The sequence below is a fragment of the Euleptes europaea genome, chromosome 14, assembly GCF_029931775.1.
Source record: "Euleptes europaea isolate rEulEur1 chromosome 14, rEulEur1.hap1, whole genome shotgun sequence".
Lineage (NCBI taxonomy): Eukaryota > Metazoa > Chordata > Lepidosauria > Squamata > Sphaerodactylidae > Euleptes > Euleptes europaea.
The window spans coordinates 31,909,898-31,931,624 of record NC_079325.1 but is presented as its reverse complement, the minus strand read 5'-3'; positions in this window follow the sequence as shown (position 1 = coordinate 31,931,624).

The following is a 21,727-nucleotide window of genomic DNA, read 5'->3' as shown; positions in this document are numbered from 1 at the left end:
CAGCTAATACCTGGAGGTTACAACCCAAAGAATACAGTCACAACTGGAGGTTGGCAACCCTATCAGCAGACCACTGAACAACTCTGATGAACCACCTAATGCCTGTTGGGATTCTTGCAAAGAATGCTGGACTAGACCAATTTTATTCTGATCCACAAAGCAATCGGCATGTTTCTAAGCAAAAGGACTAACTCTAGATTACTGAACATTGATTGGTCATGCCTTAACCATTAACAGATACTGAAATTGTGTTCCTGTATTATAAATTTAAAACGTACATTAATTGCCAACAGGATTTCTAATTTGTTTGTTAAAGTAGATCATGCAAGACAAACGTCAAGCCATTTCTGTACTGCAGTACATATGTAGTTCCTCCCTGCCTTGGGGTGATTTTGACTGAACCAGCAACATGGGACAGGTAGGCAGGAGTGCAGATCTGACTATATCCCACAGAGAGGTCTGCTAGCCCTTCTATTCCACACAAATTCTCCAGAGAAGGCAACCCGACTCCCTGTGTCCCGCAAGCTGTTTGGTCAGTTTTAATCTGAGCACGCTTGGCAAATCTGAAAATTCAAATGATGCATATGTGGCATTTCAACTATCCCCTTGCAATTTTGCAAGTGATAGGAAACATTTGAATTCGCCATACGCAAGGTTGACAGCTTCAGCTGACATTCAGCCTAAATCCCATTTGTCCTTCTCAGTTCTGAAATGGTGCAAGAAAACGAGGAGCTGGAGTTGTTTTCTGCTCTGAATGTTTTAGGGACCAGATAAAGCTCTCTTCAAGCCTTTCTTTTTCAGGGAAGGCTTTGGCCTTAGCCACCTGCCCAATGAAGCCTGCATAACATAGCTGCATTTGCTCACATTCCACCCTGGCTACTCTCCCCTCCATGGCAGTTTAGCTGTAAGATCCTTGAGGTGGGATCCTTTGTCCCCCTCCTAACACTCTACTAGGTACAGCGATGACATGGGTTTCAGATTCTCATCATCCCTGAAACAATGACATTGGTTTTGAGGGACAATGACAGTGATGAGAAGGCTTGGTTGAGATACTTTTTTCTCAAAGCATTTCAGCAAGCATGTCAGATGAGAGACATCTGATTTTTCCCAGGATCAGGCACCTCTCCTGGTGCAAACGCAGTCACAAAGGAGAAGCAGTCTTCTGTGAAGCCATGTCCACTATTGCAATAGAGAAACAAAGACTTGTTGTTCTAATCAGAGGACAGAAAGACTGACAATCTGGTGGATTCTACGACAATACTAAACAGACCCATACATCACACTATAGAGGAAAAAACCATTCCAAGGTTTGAAACATAATGAGATACTCAGATCCCAGGTTCTGTGCCCAAATGCATGCCAACCAATTGCTCAAAGAATGTACGGAAGGCACACAATTCGTTTCAGGCATGGCTCTCCAAGCTGCCTAGATGGCAAGCTATTTGGGAAAGGAAGTTCTTTGAAGGAACAGCACAGTACAAGAGTAATAAGTCAGTATTTAGGATCAAGCATGCACATGGGACCAGGATGGTCAAAGGTAAGCCAAAATCAACTGTATTTATTTATGTCAAACCATTTTTCCCCCAAGCAGTAGTTTGGTAGCGTCAGCAATGACCCGATGCTTGCACAGGAGACTACCTTTACTTTTAGTCTGGTATCTGGAGAAAGGAATATTGGGATGAACGGGCATGGCCACAGAACACCACCATCTGGGGAGGGTGGGGCAGGAATGTAAATGAATAAATAAATAAACAAGCCCTGCAGGAGCAGGTCATGATGACCTGCAAACCTCCACATTAAAAGCAAACTGAAACCTGAGGGTGAGCCAGAAATGATGCCTTCATCCAGGTCTCCACTATATTAATATCTCAAACAAGTGGTGTGCATGTGTGTCTTACTTTAATGGGAAATGAGCCCAGGAGCCGAAACCTGCCCCTACCACACCCTGTAGTTTTACAAGGCACTCTTTACCTTTCTTGGTCCGATACTGGAAGCATGCAAAGAACCGGGAAGGAGGAAGGTTCAGCACTCTACTCCCACATGTTCCTTTACTTTAAAGTTACACCCAGTGGCGGACTGACCATTGTGATAGCTTGCCCTGTGGGCCTCTGATGAAGTGGAGGCCCTTAAACATTAGACAATATGTTAAAAATAAACATTATTAAAAATTAAATGATAGCCTTATCGTTGTGGGTGGGCCCCCTTTGTCTCCTGGCAACCAGTATTTTTAGACCCAGTCCACCACTGGTTACACCTTCCCTCTGCTTTTGATCTACAAATGCGACATGGCCCGGAAACCTGCATCTGGTTTAACCCTAAGACTCTGAGGATTCCCAGTTGTGCGTCTCAGAATAAAATCCTATAAAAAAACTAAACCAAACCACACATGGTGGGCAGAGGCAGAAGGGGAAATAAACAACCCTGTGTATGAAATTCAACTCAGCCCCACACACACACTACAATTAATATCTCACAGTACTTAATTTCATTCCACATCACCTAAAGAAATAAACAATATCCAATGCAACAGGTATGTATGGAATCATTAAACAGTAATTTATTCTCAGCTTCCCTGCCTTGCAGCTTATTCAAATAATCTCAACCTGTTCTACATTCATCAGATTCATTTGGTATCATTTCCATTTGTTTTGCATGTGATTTGCAAGAGCGCTACCCAAACGCAATGGAAAAACACAACACCAGTGTCCTGCTTACCGTTTTGCTCCATTCCTCTTTCTGTTCCACTTGGAAAACCAAGATCAGCAACTTGTTTGAATGGCTGGAAGCATGAAGTGGCTTGCTTATTCAAATCCCTGCTTCCCACTTTTCCCCAGCTTTTTGGCACACCCATATCTGAGGGTTCCATTTTGCATCACTATCTATGATTGACAGATCTGTCCCTTTCATTTCGAAGTCACCTACGGCAGCTGCCATCATGACCCTCTGTGGCAGCAGAACTGACCAGAACCAAATCTGTCTGGGTCTCCTCCTGTGTCTTTAACAGATTCAGGAAAGTCAGCACAGAATCCTGGTCCAGAGGTAGAGTGGTAAGCTGCAGTACTGCAGTCCAAACTCTGCTCACGACCTGAGTTCGATCCCAACGGAAATTGGTTTCAGGTAGCCGGCTCAAGGTTGACTCAGCCTTCCATCCTTCCGAGGTTGGCAAAATGAGTACCCAGCTTACTGGGGGTAAAGGGAGGATGACTGGGGAAGGCACTGGCAAACCACCCCGTAAACAAAGTCTGCCTAGTAAACGTCGGGATGTGACATCACCCCATCAGTCAGGAATGACCCGGTACTTGCACAGGGGACCTTTACCTTTAACTCCAAGTTGCTGTTGAAGGAACAGCTATGTTGTGAGAAGAAGCACAATCTCTTAGCTTCATCGGGCTGGACCCCAATTGCAAGGAGAAGGAGGAGGAGGAGAGTTGGTTTTTATATGGTGACTTTCTCTACCACTTAAGGAAACCAACTTACAATCACCTTCCCTTCCCCACTCCCCAACAGACACCCTGTGAGGTAGGGGAGGCAGAGGGCTCTAAGAGCCCATGGTCACCCAGCTGGCTCCATGAGTAGGAGTGGGGAAACAAACCCGGTTCTCCAGATTAGAGTCCACCGCTCTTAACCACTACACCATGCTGGCTCTCAATGAAAAGAAGATGATCCTTCGGCCACTATTAATAATTTCATTTTGATAAGTCTCTATCAGCCCAATCATACACATGCTTACTGAGTTCCAAGTAAGAGTATACATGATTGCAGCCAACCTTATGCTGGGCTTAATTTTGGGCCTGGGAATGCAGAATTCTGTGTTGGATCTGGCCACCAGCAGTAGTGCACAAAGCAAGGTGCTCCTGCCCTGTGACTCTTTTGCAATTTTCCATTTCTAATTTTGTCCTGTTCGAGATGGGATGATCAGAACTGTACATAACATTGCAAGCACACACCCAAAGCTGCACTTAATGGCCCTGTGAGGCTCGCAGTGTATTTTTAATCCCTTCTCTAACAAGTCCCAACAGGGTTTCCCCCAAGCCAGCATTCCCAAGGAATTTTCTCTCCAAACCTGAAGCTCTCTTTCTTGGTCCCAGACCCCAAGTATGTATCCAAAGTAACAAGAAACAAACTGTTCCAGCTGTGGTCAGGACCTAAGAAGTGGAAACTTTCCCTTCCAACTTCTTCTTAACAGGACGAAAAAGTCATGAAGGCAGAACTGAAACAGTCTGTCCACTCAGCTGAGTAGGTAGGTTTTCTGCAGAGCTTTTATACCACCAGAACAGACTCTTCTGGTATAAACCAGCACATTAGGTCCAATCTTCCCAACAAGTCTTCTTTAATATCCTATCACATTCAGAAGTGAGAAGACCCTAGACCAGGGGTGTCGCGAACTCATTTGTTACAAGGGCCAGATATGACATAAATGTCACGTGGTCGGGCAGGGCCAGATCGCCAGCCCAGATCAGGTGGGCCAGATAAGAGCTCTTAAGGGGCCGGATCCAGCCTATGGGCCTTATGTTTGACATATAAGATGGTTTTGTTGAACAGGCCATTCTGTTGATTGTGATTGCTATTTGCTGCAAAGGATTTGGAGATTAGTTTTATTTTTAAAAGTGGGCTGTGTGCTTCTGGGCAAGGGAGACACTTTTGAGATTCCTGAGCACGTTCATCCTGACTCCCCCAAGACGACTTCACTGCTGATATACTGGCAAAAACAGGGAAGAGGTCAATGCCCCAAGGGGAACCAATAGTACAGTTTGTAATTTGTAATTTATTGTTATGGCCATTGGCCAGCATAATAGTACAGTTTGGTGTGTTTTTTCTTTGTTCCCTTGCACAACATGCTTCGTTCTCCTGCCACCCCCTCACACAGACTCTTCAACTAAATCACCTGCTTATGCATGTCATAATTTGCAGTTCCCTATTCTCTGACAAGACCAGACAACTAAAACAAGACCACTGAAACTCAAACAAGACCAGAAAGAGATAATTGCATAGTGTACCAGATACACTGTTCCCAATTTCATGCCTCAAGTCTTCTCCAACAGACTCTCCTTCCGCTTTCTCTTTGCTTTTGACGTGCTAGTTAAATTACCTGGCTGTGCGGATCTTCTTAATCTGAACAATGGTCACAAACTCCTTTAGAAGGGATGATAGGGCAGTTTGCATCTGCCCCAGTGAAAAGATCCCGGCTACTGATTCTGGGGCAGGGATGAGCGGCAGCGGGTGAGGGTTGCGTGCGTGGGGGAGATTTCCAATACAACAGGCCATTAGCAGGAAACAGGGGAATAAGTGTTGTGCCTGAAAGTACCTCACCAAACAAAAACATCATTGTAACAACCCACATATGAGATCCCAAAACACACTGAAATTAACATGCAATAGCAATCTCCCTTAAGAGTGCACTTCTAAACCAGAGGAGTTGCTGAATAACATTGTCAGCGGTCAGGAAATGTTATGCGCAGTGTGGCCCCTCAGCCCTCCCTGTGACTACTGAATTATAATAAAATGGGCAGAATGGTTTTTTTTTTAATCACATTGACATGCTTGATTTGCATAGTCAGAAAAGATCAGAAGAGTCGGCTTTTCTTGGCGCAGGCTTTTATATACATTTGGAATCCGCACAGCCGTGGGGAAGGTGGGCAAATGGAAACTGGGTATGGCCCAAAAACAAGTTATATGGAAGCGCGGAGGCTGACTTCAGCCCAGCCAATTCCCAACGTGTACGTTCAAGCATCTTAGGAAGCACTACTTTCTTCTGGTGGGTTGTACACAAGGTTTTTGTTGGGTACCCAGGGGTGGGTGGGATGAAAAAAATTATAAATAATGAAAATATATAATTTATTAGAAGCGCTATATCAATATTAAAATTATTTTAAAACCGTGAAAATAGCACAATGGCATTGCCTAAGGTTGATGTCTGTCACCACAAGCCAAACACATTTTTTCATCCCACCCAACCTTGGGTACCCAACTTCCGTTTTCTAGGATGGGTTCTATTCTATTCCCCTTTTTTCTTCTACGGGTTTTACACAAGGAACAGAAAGTATTGGGCCTGCTGATGGTTATAATTTGCGGAGTCACCTGGGACATTTATTAAACTCTGCTTAACCCCGCACACATAAAACCAGCTTTTAAAAATAAGATCTATACTTTGCCAAAAAGGAAGAACTGACATTGCAAACAAATTAAAACCCTTCCAAGCACAGGCTGACCTGTTCGGGGGCAGCCTTTCCTCTTGAGCACCAGTTCCACAGAGGGTGTGGTCAACTAGCTGCCAGAAGGGGCTGGGTGGGCTCTCAGAGAGGGAACAAGCATGAGAAAGGATGTGTGTGTGTGTAAAGTGCCTTCAAGTCGCAGCGACTCCTTTTGGGGTTTTCATGGCAAGAGACTACCAGAGGTGGTTTGCCAGTGCCTTCCTCTGCACAGCAACCCTGGACTTCCTTGGTGGTCTCCCATCCAAATACTAACCAGGGCCAACCCTGCTTATCTTCTGAGATCTGACGAGATCAGGCTAGCCTGGGCCATCCAGGTCAGGGCATGAGAAAGGCTAAAAGGCTAGAACCTTTCTGCCTGGTGCGATCAATTTTATTTGCAGGCCGTTTTTACACAGGCGAGCATTCAGAAGGTGACTTCACTGGCCTACCGCCTGAAATGGCGCAGCTCCTTCTTCTGCCTCAGATTTCCACCACCTCGTTTTGTTGCATGCCGAGACCAAGCCTCACTTACGCTTGGCAATCTGGGCAAACAAGCCTGATGACTTCCATGGGATTATTCTAGAGAAACACTTATTCTATTCACGTGCTTCATTTGTCTTTCTCCCCAATGGAGACCCAAAGCAGCTTACATCATTTCCCTCTCCTCAATTTTATCCTCGCAATAACCTTGAGAGGTAGGTTAGGAAGAGTATGTGTAACTGGCCCCAGGTCACCCAGCAAGCCTTCCACGGCAGAAGTGGAGATTCGTACTTGGATCTCCCAGACCCTAGTCCAACACTCAAACCACCACTTCACTCTGGTGAGTGCCAGGGCTGCTCGAGCGTATAGGAAGAACTGGTCTCAACATACCTGCCAATATTCCCCAGGTGAAAACAGGGACACCTATTCTTACACCAGGGATGTTGCCAAACTGCTTCAGCGCCCATGCCTTCCCACTGAACCTTGCAACATCCTGTCCCACAGCAACATCAGTTAGTAAGTGGATCATAAAAGTTTCCTTTCTTGAAATGTAAAACCTGCTTAAGAGAGTGTCTAGTCTCACTAATAGAGCTGTTTCCACTTGCTTCCAAAATTGCTGTGACTCAAAACATTCTGCAGAATTTACCATCTGGAGAACTGGCTGAGAGAAGAGTTACTACACCCTAGCATTTGGTGCCTGTGCAAACTCGCATGTACACAGAGAGTAAAAATACTACTTCTATCTCCTCTGGCATCTGGAGAAGGAAGGTGAAACAACCTGATTTAAAAAAAAACTGCATCTCTAAAATTGCCCGCCCCCAACAAAACAGGTGCCCCAAATAGGGAATCTCCCAGGGAAACCAGGGACAATCAAGGTATATACACCTCTTTACTTAGGCACTGGTTTTATTAAAGCAAACGTATCTTGCTATTTGGCATGCATGTACCTAAGGCAGCCTACAATGTATAACAATAAAACCCATTGTGATTAAGGGTTAACAACAAAAGTCTCTCTGTGCTATGTAGGCACCCTAGGAACACTGCAGAGAATGAAAGGCTACCTGTGCACAGAGGCACTCTGTCATATCATACTCAAGAGCTGTTTGCAGCTGTCCAGGTCCAAACTCCCAAAACACACCACAACCCATGCAACACCTTTTCTTAGGAGCACCTACAATGACACGTGGAGGGTTTTGCTCAGACGAAGAGCCTTCCCTTAACACACTTTATGCATCAGATGGGGTGAGGTCTGACTCAGGACCAGAGCAGACACAGGAGTGCATTTCGTTTGTTTTTGTGGTGTCACTGGACTCCTGTTCAATGGTGCGGTTACAGAGCAGGACAGCAATTCTAAGCAGGCCTACTTGGAAGTGAATCCTATTTTATTCAATGGGGATTACTCCCAGGAAACTGTTCTTAGGACTTCAGCCTAACTCAGCTAACCCCTCTAGACTTCCCCCTCTCTAACAATACCACCCTAAGCTGAGTTACACACTTCCAAGAACATTAGGCCATTCATGCAGGGTCGATTTTGATGCTCGCTCAAAGCTCCTTTTTAAAATCCACCCTTTAAAATGACTATTCACGGTTGGATGTAAGAGGAGAAAGTCAAACAAATTCCACCCCCCCACACACACAGTCGCTTGCTCCTTCGTTTGCATAGCCATTAGCGATTGTCATTTGCATAGCTAAGCCGCAGCTGTGATTCTTCAGGGTTCCTTCAGTGAATGCTTCGATGTAGGGGCAGAGCAAATAGAAAAGGTCGTGTTAAAGGGGCTCTTAAGAAATGTGAAGCAGATATGCGCCAACTTTGCAGTGACGGCTGGAATGATGGTTTAGCGTGAAGAAATCAAAAAATATGCAGGGCACTTCAGCGTGGAATGCGCTGCTAATTACCAAGCATAAACGGCCATTTAATTCAATGGAAATCGAAAAGTGTAACCCTCCTTAGAGCACTAGAAGGGACCGAAAGGAGACCTCCACTTCCCCTTTTCCACTTATGCATGGGAGGTTTTGCCTTGGGTTTGCCGCTCTCTACCTGCATTTTCCCCATCCGAATTATCAAAACTCAAAAATAAACCCCGATGCAGAGTTTTGAAAACTTGGATGGGGGAAATGTGCATCTAGAGAGTGGCAAACCCAAGGCAAAACCTCCCATGCATAAATCAGAGGACAACCAGCCTTCCTTCCCAGCCAGCGTCAAGCCGGTTCCTCCTCCTGCAGAGTGCTGGCTCTGCCCTTCTCAAGAAGAGCCCACACATGCAGACAAAAGCAAGGGGGGAGCAGGCGCTTGGCGGGGACTGGTTCTGCAGCGAGTGGGCAACTGGCCCGTTGAGATACTTCCTCGCCATCTGCTCCTACTTGGAATTAAGCACGTTTTGCCCAGTGACTCTTAGGCCATTTATGCAGGGTCAATTTTGAAGCTCGCTCAAAGCTGTTTTTTAAAATGCGACCTTTAAAATGCCTATTCACGGTCCCAATGCAAAAGGAGAAATTCCACCCCCCACTCGCCTTCTCCTTCATTCGCATAGCTATTAGCAACTGCCGTTTACAATTAGCAATTACCGTTTGCCCTTGGCTGTGATTTTGCATGCTTACTTGAGGGGATTCTTTGTGGTGGGGGCGGAGCAAACACAAAAGGTATCGTTAAAGGGGCTCTTAAGAAATGCGAAGCAGGTATGCGCCAGCTTTGCAGTCCCCTCCTAAATGATGGTTCAGTGTGCAAAACTAAAAAAAAAAATTAAAAAAATTGCAGGGCCCTTCAGCCTGGAACGCACTGCTAATTACCAAGCATAAATGACCAAAAATAAACCCCCATGCAGTTTTTTGAGAATTCAGATGGGGAAAATGTGCATCTAGAGAAGAAGAGCTGGTTTTTATATGCTCTCTACCACTTAAGGAAGAATCAAACCGGCTTACCATCACCTTCCCTTCCCCTCCCCACAACAGACACCCTGGGAGGTAGGTGGGACCGAGAGAGCTCTAAGAGAACTGTGACTAGCCCAAGGTCACCCAGCTGGCTTCGTGTGTAGGAGCAGGGAAACAAATCCAGTTCACCAGATTAGCCTCCGTCGCTCATGTGGAGGAGTGGGGCGTCAAACCCAGTGCTCCAGATCAAGACTCCACCGCTCCAAAACACTGCTCTTAACCACTACACCACGCCGGCAAACCCAAGGCAAAACCTCCCATGCATAAATCAGAGGATAACCAGCCTTCCTTCCCAGCCAGCGTCAAGCCGGTTCCTCCTCCTGCAGAGCGCTGGCTCTGCCCTTCCCAGGAAGAGCCCACACACGCAGGCAATAGCAAGGGGGGAGGCAGGCGCCTGGCGCGGACCGGCCCCGCCGCGAGTGGGCGACTGGCCCGTGGAGACGCCTCCCCGCAACCTGCTCCTACTCGGAATTAAGCACGTTGTGCCCAGTGACTCTTAGGCCATTTACGCATGGGAAGTTTTGCCTGGGATTTGCTGCTCTCTAGATGCACATTTTCCCCAGCCAAATTCTCAGAATTCAACAATAAGCCCCCATGCAGTTTTTAGTATTCGGATGGTGGGGAAAATGTACATCTAGAGAGCGGCAAACCCAAGGCAAAACCTCCTGGGCGTAAATGGCTTTGTGTGCGTGTGTTAAGTGCCGTCAAGTCGCTTCCGACTCATGGCGACCCTATGAATGAAAGTCCTCCAAAATGTCCTATCTTGGACAGCCCTGCTCAGATCTTGCAAACTGAAGGCTGTGGCTTCCTTTATGGAGTCCGTCCATCTCTGGTTGGGTCTTCCTCTTTTCCTGCTGCCCTCCACTTTTCCTAGCATGGCTGCCTTTTCCAGTGACCAAAATACGACAGCCTGAGTTTACTCATTTGAGCTTCGAGGGTCAGTTCAGGCTTGATTTGATCTAGAACCCACTGGTTTGTCTTCTTGGCAGTCCCCGGACTCCGTCACCCTCTCCTCCCACACCGCATTTCAAAGGAACCTATTTTCTTCCTATCCGCTGTCTTCCCTGCCCAGCTTTCGCTGCTGCTCTCTAGATGCACATCTCCCCCGGCCAAATTCTCAGAATTCAACTATAAGCCCCCAGGCAGTTTTGAGTATTCGGATGGGCGGAGAGGGGGGCAATTGCATCGAGAGAGCGGCCAACCTCCTGTGCGTAAAGGGCTTTACTCCCTCGTAAGTGTGCGGATCGCGGTCCCCCCTCCCCAACTTCGGGCCCGACCGAAAAGTTCGGCAGCCGCGAGCCGCTCCGGGCGCGCCCGCAGGAGGCAGCGGCAAGGAGCCAGCGCCCAGCCGGCCGCCCCCCATTGCCAAGCGGCCAGGACCCCCGCCCCGGCCGCAGCCCCTCACCTGCTTCCCAAACGCGCGCCGCCTGCACAGCCCAGAGCCGCCTCGCCTCTAATAAACCCTCAAGACCCGCCCTGCAAAGGGCGGCCGCCGGGAGCCGAAAGAGGCGACGAACCAGCCCCGCCCGGCTGCGATTTCAGCTCCGCCAGGAGGGGATCGGGGAGGGGAGGCAGCCCAGGCAGGGAAGCCGGCCGGGGGGAGGAACTGGCGGGGTCAGACGGGGCCGCCGAGCCAGGGCTGGCGTTGGCCGCCCTGCGGAGGCGCTCCTGGCCGCTTTTGGCCTCCCCGGCCATTTATTCGTGGAAGGTTTCGCCTTGGAGTTGCCACTCTTTAGATCAGGGGTGGGGAACCTTTTTTTTTTCCTGCCAAGGGCCATTTAGATATTTATGATATCATTCGCGGGCCATGCAACATTATCAGCTTAAAATTAGCCTGCTATACTCTTGGTCCATTTATTCATGGAAGGTTTTGCATTGGATTGGCCACTCTTTAGATGCACTTTTCCCCCACCCATATTCTCAACACTCAACAATAATCCGCCATGCAGAGTTTTGAGAATTCAGATGGGGAAAATGTGCATCTATAGAGTGACAAATCCAATGCAAAATCTTCCATGAATAAATGGCCATGGGCAGTCCTAGCAGCTCCATAGCTAATGACTCTTCTTCAAGGCAGAAAAAAGGTCCCATTTCTCGGCACAACGAACTCACATCCGCCTTGAATAGAGGCTATTCCTGTCTGCGGGAGGGGGCGGATCGCCAGTCTTAGAGCCTTCTGAGCTAGAGATCTGCCAGGACCCACGAAGGGCCGGACCAAACGCTTTCGCGGGCCTTATACGGCCCCCGGGCCTGACGTTCCCCACCCGCTCTTTAGATGCACTTTCCCCCCCATTCATATTCGCAGAACTCAACAAGAAGCCCCCCGTGCAGAGTTTTGAGAATTCGGATGGGGGAAATGTGTATCTATAGAGTGGTAAATCCAAGACAAAACCATTTACGCACGGGAGGTTTTGCCTTGGGTTTTGCCGCTCTCTAGACGCGCATTTTCCCCCATCCGAATTCTCACAACTCTGCATGGGGACTTCTTGTTGAGTTTTGAGAACTTGGATGGGGAAAATGTGCATCCAAAGAGTGGCAACTCCAAGGCAAAAAAAACCCAATGCATAAATGGCCATGTATCCAGGGCCGGATTTAGGTATGATGAGGCCCTAAGCTATTGAAGGTAATGGGGCCCTTTATATGTCCAGCTGTCTTTTGACAACAACAAATTGTCGCTGTTTTTTGTGTTGGATATACCGGTATGCTATATGGTAATTTATGGACCTAATAGGTATCTAAAGCCATTTGCACATAACAAAATATGTATTTTATCAAAGTAATTGTTGAACTGAAATACAATTAAGAAGAAATATATTAATAGTGAAATAATTATTATTTCCTTTAAATTTTGGGGGGGGGCCCAAGAGAGTGGGGCTCTAAGCTATAGCTTGTTTAGCTTATACGTAAATCCGGCACTGCCTGTATCCCGTTCTCCTGATTGCTCTGCTCCAGATTTCCCCGTTTTCTTTGCACGTTTCTCACTTGGAAATAAATCTTACTGGTGTCCATGTGAGTATGCTTAGTCTGATTTCGGATTTTGTTACATTTCCTCTCATGATGAAAAGGCAAGATTCTTTAAAAGGGTCCCAGTAGATTCCTGTCCTTACAGCGGAATCAAACAGGAGGTCATCCGGCACCTTCAAGTCTAACAAAACTGATTCCAGCATAAGCTTTCGAAGTGGCCCTTATGGGAACATGGGCACGTTTGCTTTCTGGCAATAGATTCTGGGCTCCCAGTCTGAAGTCAGTCAACTGAGCTCAGCCATCATTTTCCGATAGCATTTGAAAAAGAAGAGTTGGTTTTTATATGCCGACTTTCTCTACCACTTACGGCAGAATCAAACCGGCTTACAATCACCTTCCCCTCCCCCAACCCTGTGAAATAGGTGGGGCTGAGAGAGCTCTAACAGAGCTGTAACTTGCCCAAGGTCACCCAGCTGGCTTGGTGTGGAGGAGTGGGGAAACAAATCCAGTTCACCAGATTAGCCTCTGCCACTCATGTGGAGGAGAGGGGAATCAAATCCGGTTCTCCAGATCAGACTCCACTGCTCCAAACCACTGCCCTTAACCACTACACCACACTGTCTTGACAAGCATTCGCCAGCCTAGAAAGCAAAATGCCCAAGAGTGAGCCTGGCTGGATGGTCACAAGCCAACGCTGCAGGGGCTCAAACCTAGGCATACACTCAATAATGCCAACACTCAATAATGCCTTATGCACACAAATTTGAACCAAGTTAATCTTGGAGCAGACTTTAAATCCGTGGCAAAACAGCATTTGGAAAACCTGAGAAAAGCGTGGGGCGGGCGCAAGGTCAACTCTGAGGGATGGAAAACTCATGCATAACTCCAAGGAACAAGCGAGTCAGTCCAGGGGGAACATGATTCAAAGTGCCCATGCATAAAGGCCCAATGTTGACTCACTAGTTGCCTTGCCCCTCACCACCACCAAGCTTGTGTTGTCAGGTGAGACCACAGTGATTGTTGGCATCCTGGGTAGATCTCAGTCGTAATGGGTGAACCACACCTGCATCCTAAATATTAGGAATACAGCCTCAGGGCATGATGAGGCAGCCTGTAATGAGGTTTTTAAAATCACAAACAACCTAGAATGTAAAGTTTCACATGTAGATGTCAGTGTGATGATCGCAGCGAATTTCACTAGTTGGTTTGCTATTGTTTATGTTAATGTTATATTGTTATTAGTTATCAATTCTGTGACCTATTTGAATCTGCTACCATTATAGCTATTAGAGATTAGCCAGCATGCTGTTGTGTTCTGTAGAGGCCCTCACATTTCAGCACAGGTTTTTCTTTCTGTTAGTATTAAATAAAATAGGTACAGCAATTAGGCAAGGTGAGATCCAGCACAGATGTATTCATCACCATAAAATAGATATCCATATAAGGAAGGCAGGAGCAAAGTACCCAAACAAGAGCCCCATAATACTTTTTATTAAGGCCAACCCAAATGACACAAAACAACATGCAAGGTTTGAAGTTCTCCAGAACTCTTTCCTGTCAGGCTGGTTGGGCGGGAAGAAGGTTCCGGCAATGAACGTAAGTCTTCGTGTTGGTTTCCTGGATAGAATGAACAGTCTCAGAGGTTGACAATAAAAATGGAAAATAGAGAAGGTATTTATTCTGGGTGCACCGATTATTAATTGAAAACAAAAGGCCTGAAAATAGGCTTCATTAAAATAACTGCAGACCTAAGTCTTGCTGAGATTAAAAAAAAACTGTATCATACAAAGTTGATGAACGATATATATCACAATAAATGACAAAAGACAAGATGCATTTTGGCCACTTGGGCCTTCTTCAGTAGTCACAAATGTACAAACTTAAAAGCCACATCCCAGTGATATACTTTGTAATATATTTTAAGAAACCTGACTAGGTGGTTGTTCCTGAAATAATAAAAAAGAAATAAAATGGGGGTGGGAATCCAAATTATTATGACTGGAAAATATTAATGTATTTTATTAATAAAAATGTAACGAATTATGCAAAAAAATAGACTTTTGATCATTTTATGTCTCTGTCACAGGTCTGGGTACCCTATTCCTGGGGGAAAAGCTGTGGAGCAGGGCACAGCCCTATGGAAGGCATCCGCTCAGTCGCAGGGTCAAGGAGAAATAGGGTTGCCAGGTCCTGCTTTGCCACCTTCAGGAGCTTTGAGGGGCAGAGCCGGAGGAGGGTGGGGTTTGGGGAGGGGCTTCAATACCATAGAGTCCAATACCAGAGCGGCCATTTTCTCCAGGTGAACTGATCTCTATCAGCTGATATCTCTATAAAAAAAATCCTGTCGAAAGGCATTTGGACAAACAAACATCAGGATTTCAAGCTTCTTGCACACAGTTCCAAAAGCAGAGAGGCATGCCAGAGAGCATGCTAGGTGCAAAGGCCGGCTGGAAGTGTCAGGCAAGGGAAGGAGAGGCCATGGCTCAGTGCTTGGCATGCAGAGAGTCGCAGGTTCAATCCTCAGCATCTCCAGTTAAAAAGACTAGGCAGGTAGGTGACCCCTGCCTGAGACCCTGGAGAGCCGCTGCCGGTCTGAGTAGACAATACTGACTTTGATGGATCAAGGGTCTGATTCAGTAAAAGGCAGCTTCATGTGTCCATGTGAGATCAGTTGTAATAGCAGGAGATCTCCAGCTAGTACCTGGAGGCTGGCAACCCCAAGGAGAGAGCTAGTCAGGCTTGCAAGAGTGGGGGAGGAGCAGACAGGGGGAAGGCCAACCAGTATTAGCTCCCATTGGAGGAAAGGCTTCCTTTGGAGTATAAGCCTCCTCAAGAGGAAGGGCCTGCTCGAGAAGGAACTGAGAGTGGCCCAGGGAGGAGGGAGAAAAGGCCCCTGATGAAGGCAGTAAGAAGTGGCTGTTTGAAAGTTGAGTCATGGATGGGCAGGGTGGAGCCTTTGCAGGCTGTGGAGTACTTTGTTCCCTGGACACTCAAAACACAACATTCCTGGAAGCTAGAAGGAACTTTTTCTGCCTGACCTAAGCAGACCGGCCTCCCCCTTGCTTAACTGGGCAGAAAGAGTATAGGTGCCTAATGAGCTGGGAAAGCAGCCCTGGCATCTCGGTGTGAGCAAGTGAAGGTGTTGAGAGGTGAAGTGGCAGGGATACAGGCTGGCATGGGAGCTGGCATCATAAAGTTCTGAAGTAATCGGGAGCAATTCTGGCGTGTGGCTGGACGGCTATGCCCAGCTGGTGCAACAGACCATCCTGTGCCACTAGGTAGGCGAGTGCGCCACCAGTTGGATGCCTACCTGCTTGCCCTTGCTGGGGCGGGGTCATCTGGGGCAGCTGACTGCTTGGGACTTGGTTGGCTAATTTTTATGTTGATAATTTTGTATGGCCCACGAATGATGTTATAAATATCCAAATGGCCCTTGGTGGAAAAAAGGTTCCCCACCCCTGGTTTAAGTGAATGTCATGCAATAATTGGGAAGACAGCCTTTGAGTAACCGGACTGTAAGAAAAGGGCTAGCCTTGTGTGGTCATTGTTTTTACTTCAGATGGTCTAAGGCTGAATTCCTGCACTTAAAATAGGTTTTGAGGGTTGATCACAGACCCGACCTATGCTGTGTGCATACTTCATTTTTAAAATACATCGGTGTGCATTTGGGTCACGTTGGTACCTTAAGAAGTAGGGTAATGTATTGTAAAATATGCCATGTGCATCTATTCTGGAGAGGAGATATGTACAAGTACAAGTCAAGCTTTCAGAAGCTGCTGCAGAATATGCATTGCAAGTTTTCATGTAGCTTGCAAAATGCAAGTTTTCATGTAGCTTGCAGACATTGCAAAGAGTTGGTTTTTATATCCTGCTTTTCTCTACCTTTAAGGAGTCTCAAAGCAGCTTACAATTGCCTTCCCTTCCCACAACAGACACCTTGTGAGGTAGGTGGGGCTGAGAGAGTTCTGAGAAACATGTGCCTGGCCCAAGGGCACCCAGCAGGCTTCTTGTGGAGGAGTGGGGAATCAAACCCAGTTCTCCAGATTAGCATCCACCACTTTTAACCACTATACCACCACAACATGCATATATTCAAATGAACACATTAGAGGTGCCCTTCTGATTCTGAGATGTGGCCTTTTGTGGACCACAAATGTCCTGAGCTGGCCAGGCCTTTTCATTTAATGAAAACTTGTGCACCTGGTTTCCCTGGGCAAATATTGAGGGGGATGAAGGAGCTAGAAAATAATTTGAAGTGTAAGGATGTGTCACTGGCCACCAAGACTAGATTAATTCATGCCATTGTATTCCCTATTACTATGTATGGGTGTGAAAGCCGGACAGTGAAGAAAGTTGACAGGAAGAAAATAGACTCCTTTGAAATGTGCTGTTGGAGGAGAATGTTACGGATTCCGTGGACTGCCAAAAAAAACACCAAATCAGTGGGTTATAGATCAAATCAAGCCTGAACTGACCCTAGAAGCTAAAATGACTAAACTGAGGCTATCGTATTTTGGTCACATCATGAGACGACAAGAGTCACTGGAAAAGACAGTCATGCTAGGAAAAGTTGAGGGCAGCAGGAAAAGAGGAAGACCCAACAAGAGATGGACTGACTCAATAAAGAAAGCCACAGCCCTCAATTTGCAAGACCTGAGCAAGGCTGTCAAAGATAGGACATTTTGGAGGACTTTCATTCATAGGGTCGCCATGAGTCGGAAGCGACTTGACGGCACTTAACACACACACAAACCACAAAGGGATGAGACTGTGATCTTCAGACTGTGTCCTGGAAAACACTGGGGTTCCTCAATGCCAATATCAGTAATGGCTATGGTTGCCATCCTCTAGGTGGGACCTGGAGATCCCCTGGAATTACAACTGATCTCCAGCCAACAGAGATCAGTTCCCTTGGAGAAAATGGCTGCTTTGGAGAGTGTCTCTGGGAGATGTCCAGGTCCCACCTGGAGGCTGGGAACCCTATGGGCCACAACTACTTATCATCTGGAAATGGGGCAGCCAGAATCCAAGGTGGTTATGTGTTTTTTGACAGACTACTTAAGAAAGAGATATAAAACAGGTAATCTGCTACTTCATAAGAAATAGCAAGGGATGATACTTGCTTCCTTTTGTTAGGTATGACTGCATTTTAGTGAATGGGAACCTGATGCTATTGTAATTTAGAGGACAGGCTAAACGCAGAAAAGCCATCTCTATCTTTACACAGCCTGAAGAAGAGCCTGCAAGAATCTTGTGGTGCTCTGATAATGTTGGGAAATGATCACAAGAGGTCAGTATTGCTCCATATATGTAGTCCTGCCCCTGGCATAAACCCTTTTTAGGTTTTTAGGAAAAGTTCTGATAAAACTCTGATAAGAGGCCTTTGAGAGACTACATATAAAAGCTTCCCTTTGCAACCAGTTCTACAACTTTTAGACCAAACTCCTATTTATTTAGTTTACAAAATTTCCGCCCTCATAAGGGCCACTGAGGTGGCTAACAAATTAAGAACATACATAATAAAATCACATCTTAAGAACAATTGAAACCAACAAAAACACATTGTTAAAACAATTAAATCCAGAGCTAAAATACACGTACAAACCCAGAAAACAACCATTAAAAAACATTGGCTAGGAAGGAGGGATCACTGCAGGAATACCAAATGAAACATATAATTCTTCACCTGCTGGTGGAAGATGGCGACAGAAGGGGACATACAAGTCTTCATGGGGAGAGAAAGTTCCAGAGTTTGGTGTAGGGTTGCCAAACTCCAGGTACTAGCTGGAGATCTGCTATTACAACTGATCTCTAGCCGATAGAGATCAGTTCACCTGGAGAAAATGGCCACTTTGGCCATTGGACTCTATGGCATTGAAGTCTCGCCCCTCCCCAAACCCTGCCCTCCTCAGGCTCCACCCCCAAAACCTCCTGCCAGTGGCAAAGAGGGACCTGGCAACCCTAGTTTGGTGCGATGACTGAGAAGCCCCTGTCAGATGGGCACCTTCCTCATCTCAGAAGGTGGGGGCACCCAAAGCAGGCTTGGAAGATGACTGCATTGGTCGGGTAGGTTCATAAGGGAGTAGGTGGTCCTTCAGATGTGTTGGTCCCAAACCATATATGGCTTTAAAGGTCAACAACAGCACCTTGAATTGTGCCAGGAAACATATTGGGAGCCATGTATGTCAAGTATGAAGTAACATTTCACAAAACTAAAAGTGCTAGAAAACTTAAAATATTGGTATCTCCTCTTTTTAACTTGGCATTTTTAAAAAAACACATTGTCTTAATACAAAGGAAAGTCCAGAAATAGAAATATACTACCCAGCACAGATACAGTAATGGAAGAGCAAGGAGAAGATTTCCATAATAAATTAAAATGAAAAAAAATAAGCCAACACAAAACCAGATTTCCTGGCAAAAAAAGCTGGAGCCAACACATTGGGCATACTGAACAAAACTGAAATAACAGCATGTAAAGAAGAGAAAGCAAGAAAAATTGTTAGTTAAAAAGAAATGCATTTCTGCTTCACAGGTGACAATTACCGGTACAGTGCAATCCTAGGCATTGTTGCTCCAGTCTAAGCCCACTGAAGTCAATAAGCTCAGACTGGGATAGCTCTGCATAGCATCAAGCAAAGTTACACCTTTCTAAGTCTATTGACTTCTATGGACTTAAAAAGGTAAAGGTCCCCTGTGCAAGCACAGGGTCATTCCTGACCCATGGGGTGACGTCACATCCCGACGTTTACTAGGCAGACTTTGTTTACGGGGTAGATTGCCAGTGCCTTCCTCAGTCATCTTCCCTTTCCACCAGCAAGCTTAGAAGGGTATAATTCTGCTTTGGATGGCACTGTCAGTTTCTTGCACCTCTAAAGACAATAGGCAGCAAGTAAAGTATTAGAATAACCTTGACCTTCATCTGCACAAATCCAAGTATGAGTTTTTGAATAATCACCACGTTCTACAGTTTTCCCATCAATTGAATGTGCATTTGCTGACCAAAGACCATTTTTATCCAACAGCAAATGAAACAAATGTGTGGACAGGAGTGGGGTGGGAATAACACTTAATAGCAGCAATGTTGGGCACTGCTCACCTGGGCAATGCGGACTAAGCCCACGCTGATGCCAGATGTGCTTCAATAAGGTTTGTGCCCCAGGAAAATATCACTACAAATTATAAAGGTTTCACCTGAGTGCAGTCTTTGCAACTTATAGGACTGTGCTGTTCATTCATCAAGGGCCATTATATATATTTGTGTGTTTTTTATACAGTATATATATTTTATACATATATTTTATATGTGTGTATATATATATATATGTGTGTGTGTGCGTGTGTGTGTGTGTTTATACAGTCAGTGTTCTATTTTAAATTCCCCAGCTACACTTTTGTCAATTCTCTTTATCTAGCTCTTCTTCCAGATCCCATTCTCAAGTCTGAGCATATGATGGATTTGCATTTATATCCAAACTAGAAGCTGAAATTCAAACTACACATTACTTGATAGTCTGTGTTTCTTTCCTCCACTGTTTAAAAAAGCCAAATCAGTCCCAGCAAGTTGGAGCAGAGAAAGTTAGGGATTGCCTCCAGGTATTTCTCTGGCCAGAATCTCCCCCCACCCCCACCCCCACCCCCAAGTTGCTGTTTCAACTGCAGGAGAAATATATGGGGAAGAAACAGGGTGAAACTGTTATTTCTCTGATTTAGTGGCCAAAGTATTAGCAAGCATCTTAATAGTGTCTATATATTTAGAAATGTGTTCAGTAGCCATAGCAAGATTTTAAATTCAAAGTAACCATTGATCAGTATGTTAGAGTTCTGTGCTGGGGGGGGGGCTTTAATTATCTTCAGTGAATTTCATTTTTTCCTGAATTTGCTATATATTCTGTTAGAACCTATATATTTGTGTCTTTGCTCTAATCCAAAAGTCTCTCCTAATAAATCATTTCTCAGGATTTCCTTTTCCTTTTTAGATGCATTTGCAAGAAACCAAGCTGGTGCTGTCCAATTTAGAGGTATTCAGGAGAAGGAAACCGAGGAGGCTGTACAGCTGCAGGATAAACAGGGATAGACATGGGGGGCGGGGGGAATCTACCAGAAAGTCTGTAGCCTTGCTCTTTATTCTCTAATCTTGCCCCCCCCCCTCCTGCCTTGAAAAGAAACACTTTAAATTTTGCCTGGTTCACTCTACTGACTCATTGTAGTCATTACTGCTGAGTCAGGGGAGCTTAACAGAGCCTGCCACTGAAAGAGCCATTCACAATTCCCCAATGTGGGGAGGCGGGTAGCATTACCTTTTGCAGTTTGATTGATGAGGAAAGTATTTGTACAAGCAATGGGTGATGTTATTGCTTTCTGACTGTAAGAGAGATAAAAAAAATTTTTTTTAAATGCAAATATCCCCTTTGGACACGTTGAATATTCACTTGCAAAAAGGCAGTGTATTGGACTGGTATTTGTTGGGATTAATTTCTATATGTCTTAATAATTACAGCAGCAGCATCAACATGGGACAGATTTACTTTATTAAGTGAGAGAACTTGTGCCATTGGTATGTACGGCTAATAATGTAGGTTCATTTAATTGCCATCAGAAAAGCTCTGCTGAATCAGACCATTTAGTCTAGCATCCTCTTCCCCATAGCAACTAGAGGCTTTTTTCTCTCCATCGCTGTGGGTTTGGATTAATCCTGTCCAGCCCAGCTTTTCAAAATGTTTTATGGTCTGTTGATACCTTATAGAAGTTGATAGTTTGGTTTAAAGCTGCCGTGCTTTTGGAAGATTCTTTGCTGATTAAAGTCTTTCCCCGGACAAAGCTGGTTTATCTATAGATCATTTGCAAAAAAAAAAAAAAAAAAAAAAAAAGCCAACTTGTCAATTTGTTCTGGATAGCTTTGGATTGGTCTCCCTCACTGATGTGGACAGGATCCTTGAGGTATAAAGGGCCACCATCTTCAGATTAGATCACTGCTTGTCTTGGTTGCTTACATCTTGCCAGGATAAAATAACAGCACTGGCACAGTAAATTATTTTTCTGGTAGAGGGAAATCAAAGGTGGTTATAAGTCCTTGCCAGTTATAGGCCTATATGGAGTTTTCTTTTTTTGAGTAAGATGGTGGAATGGGAGATGGTAGAGAAACTGCATGGCTTGGGACTGGG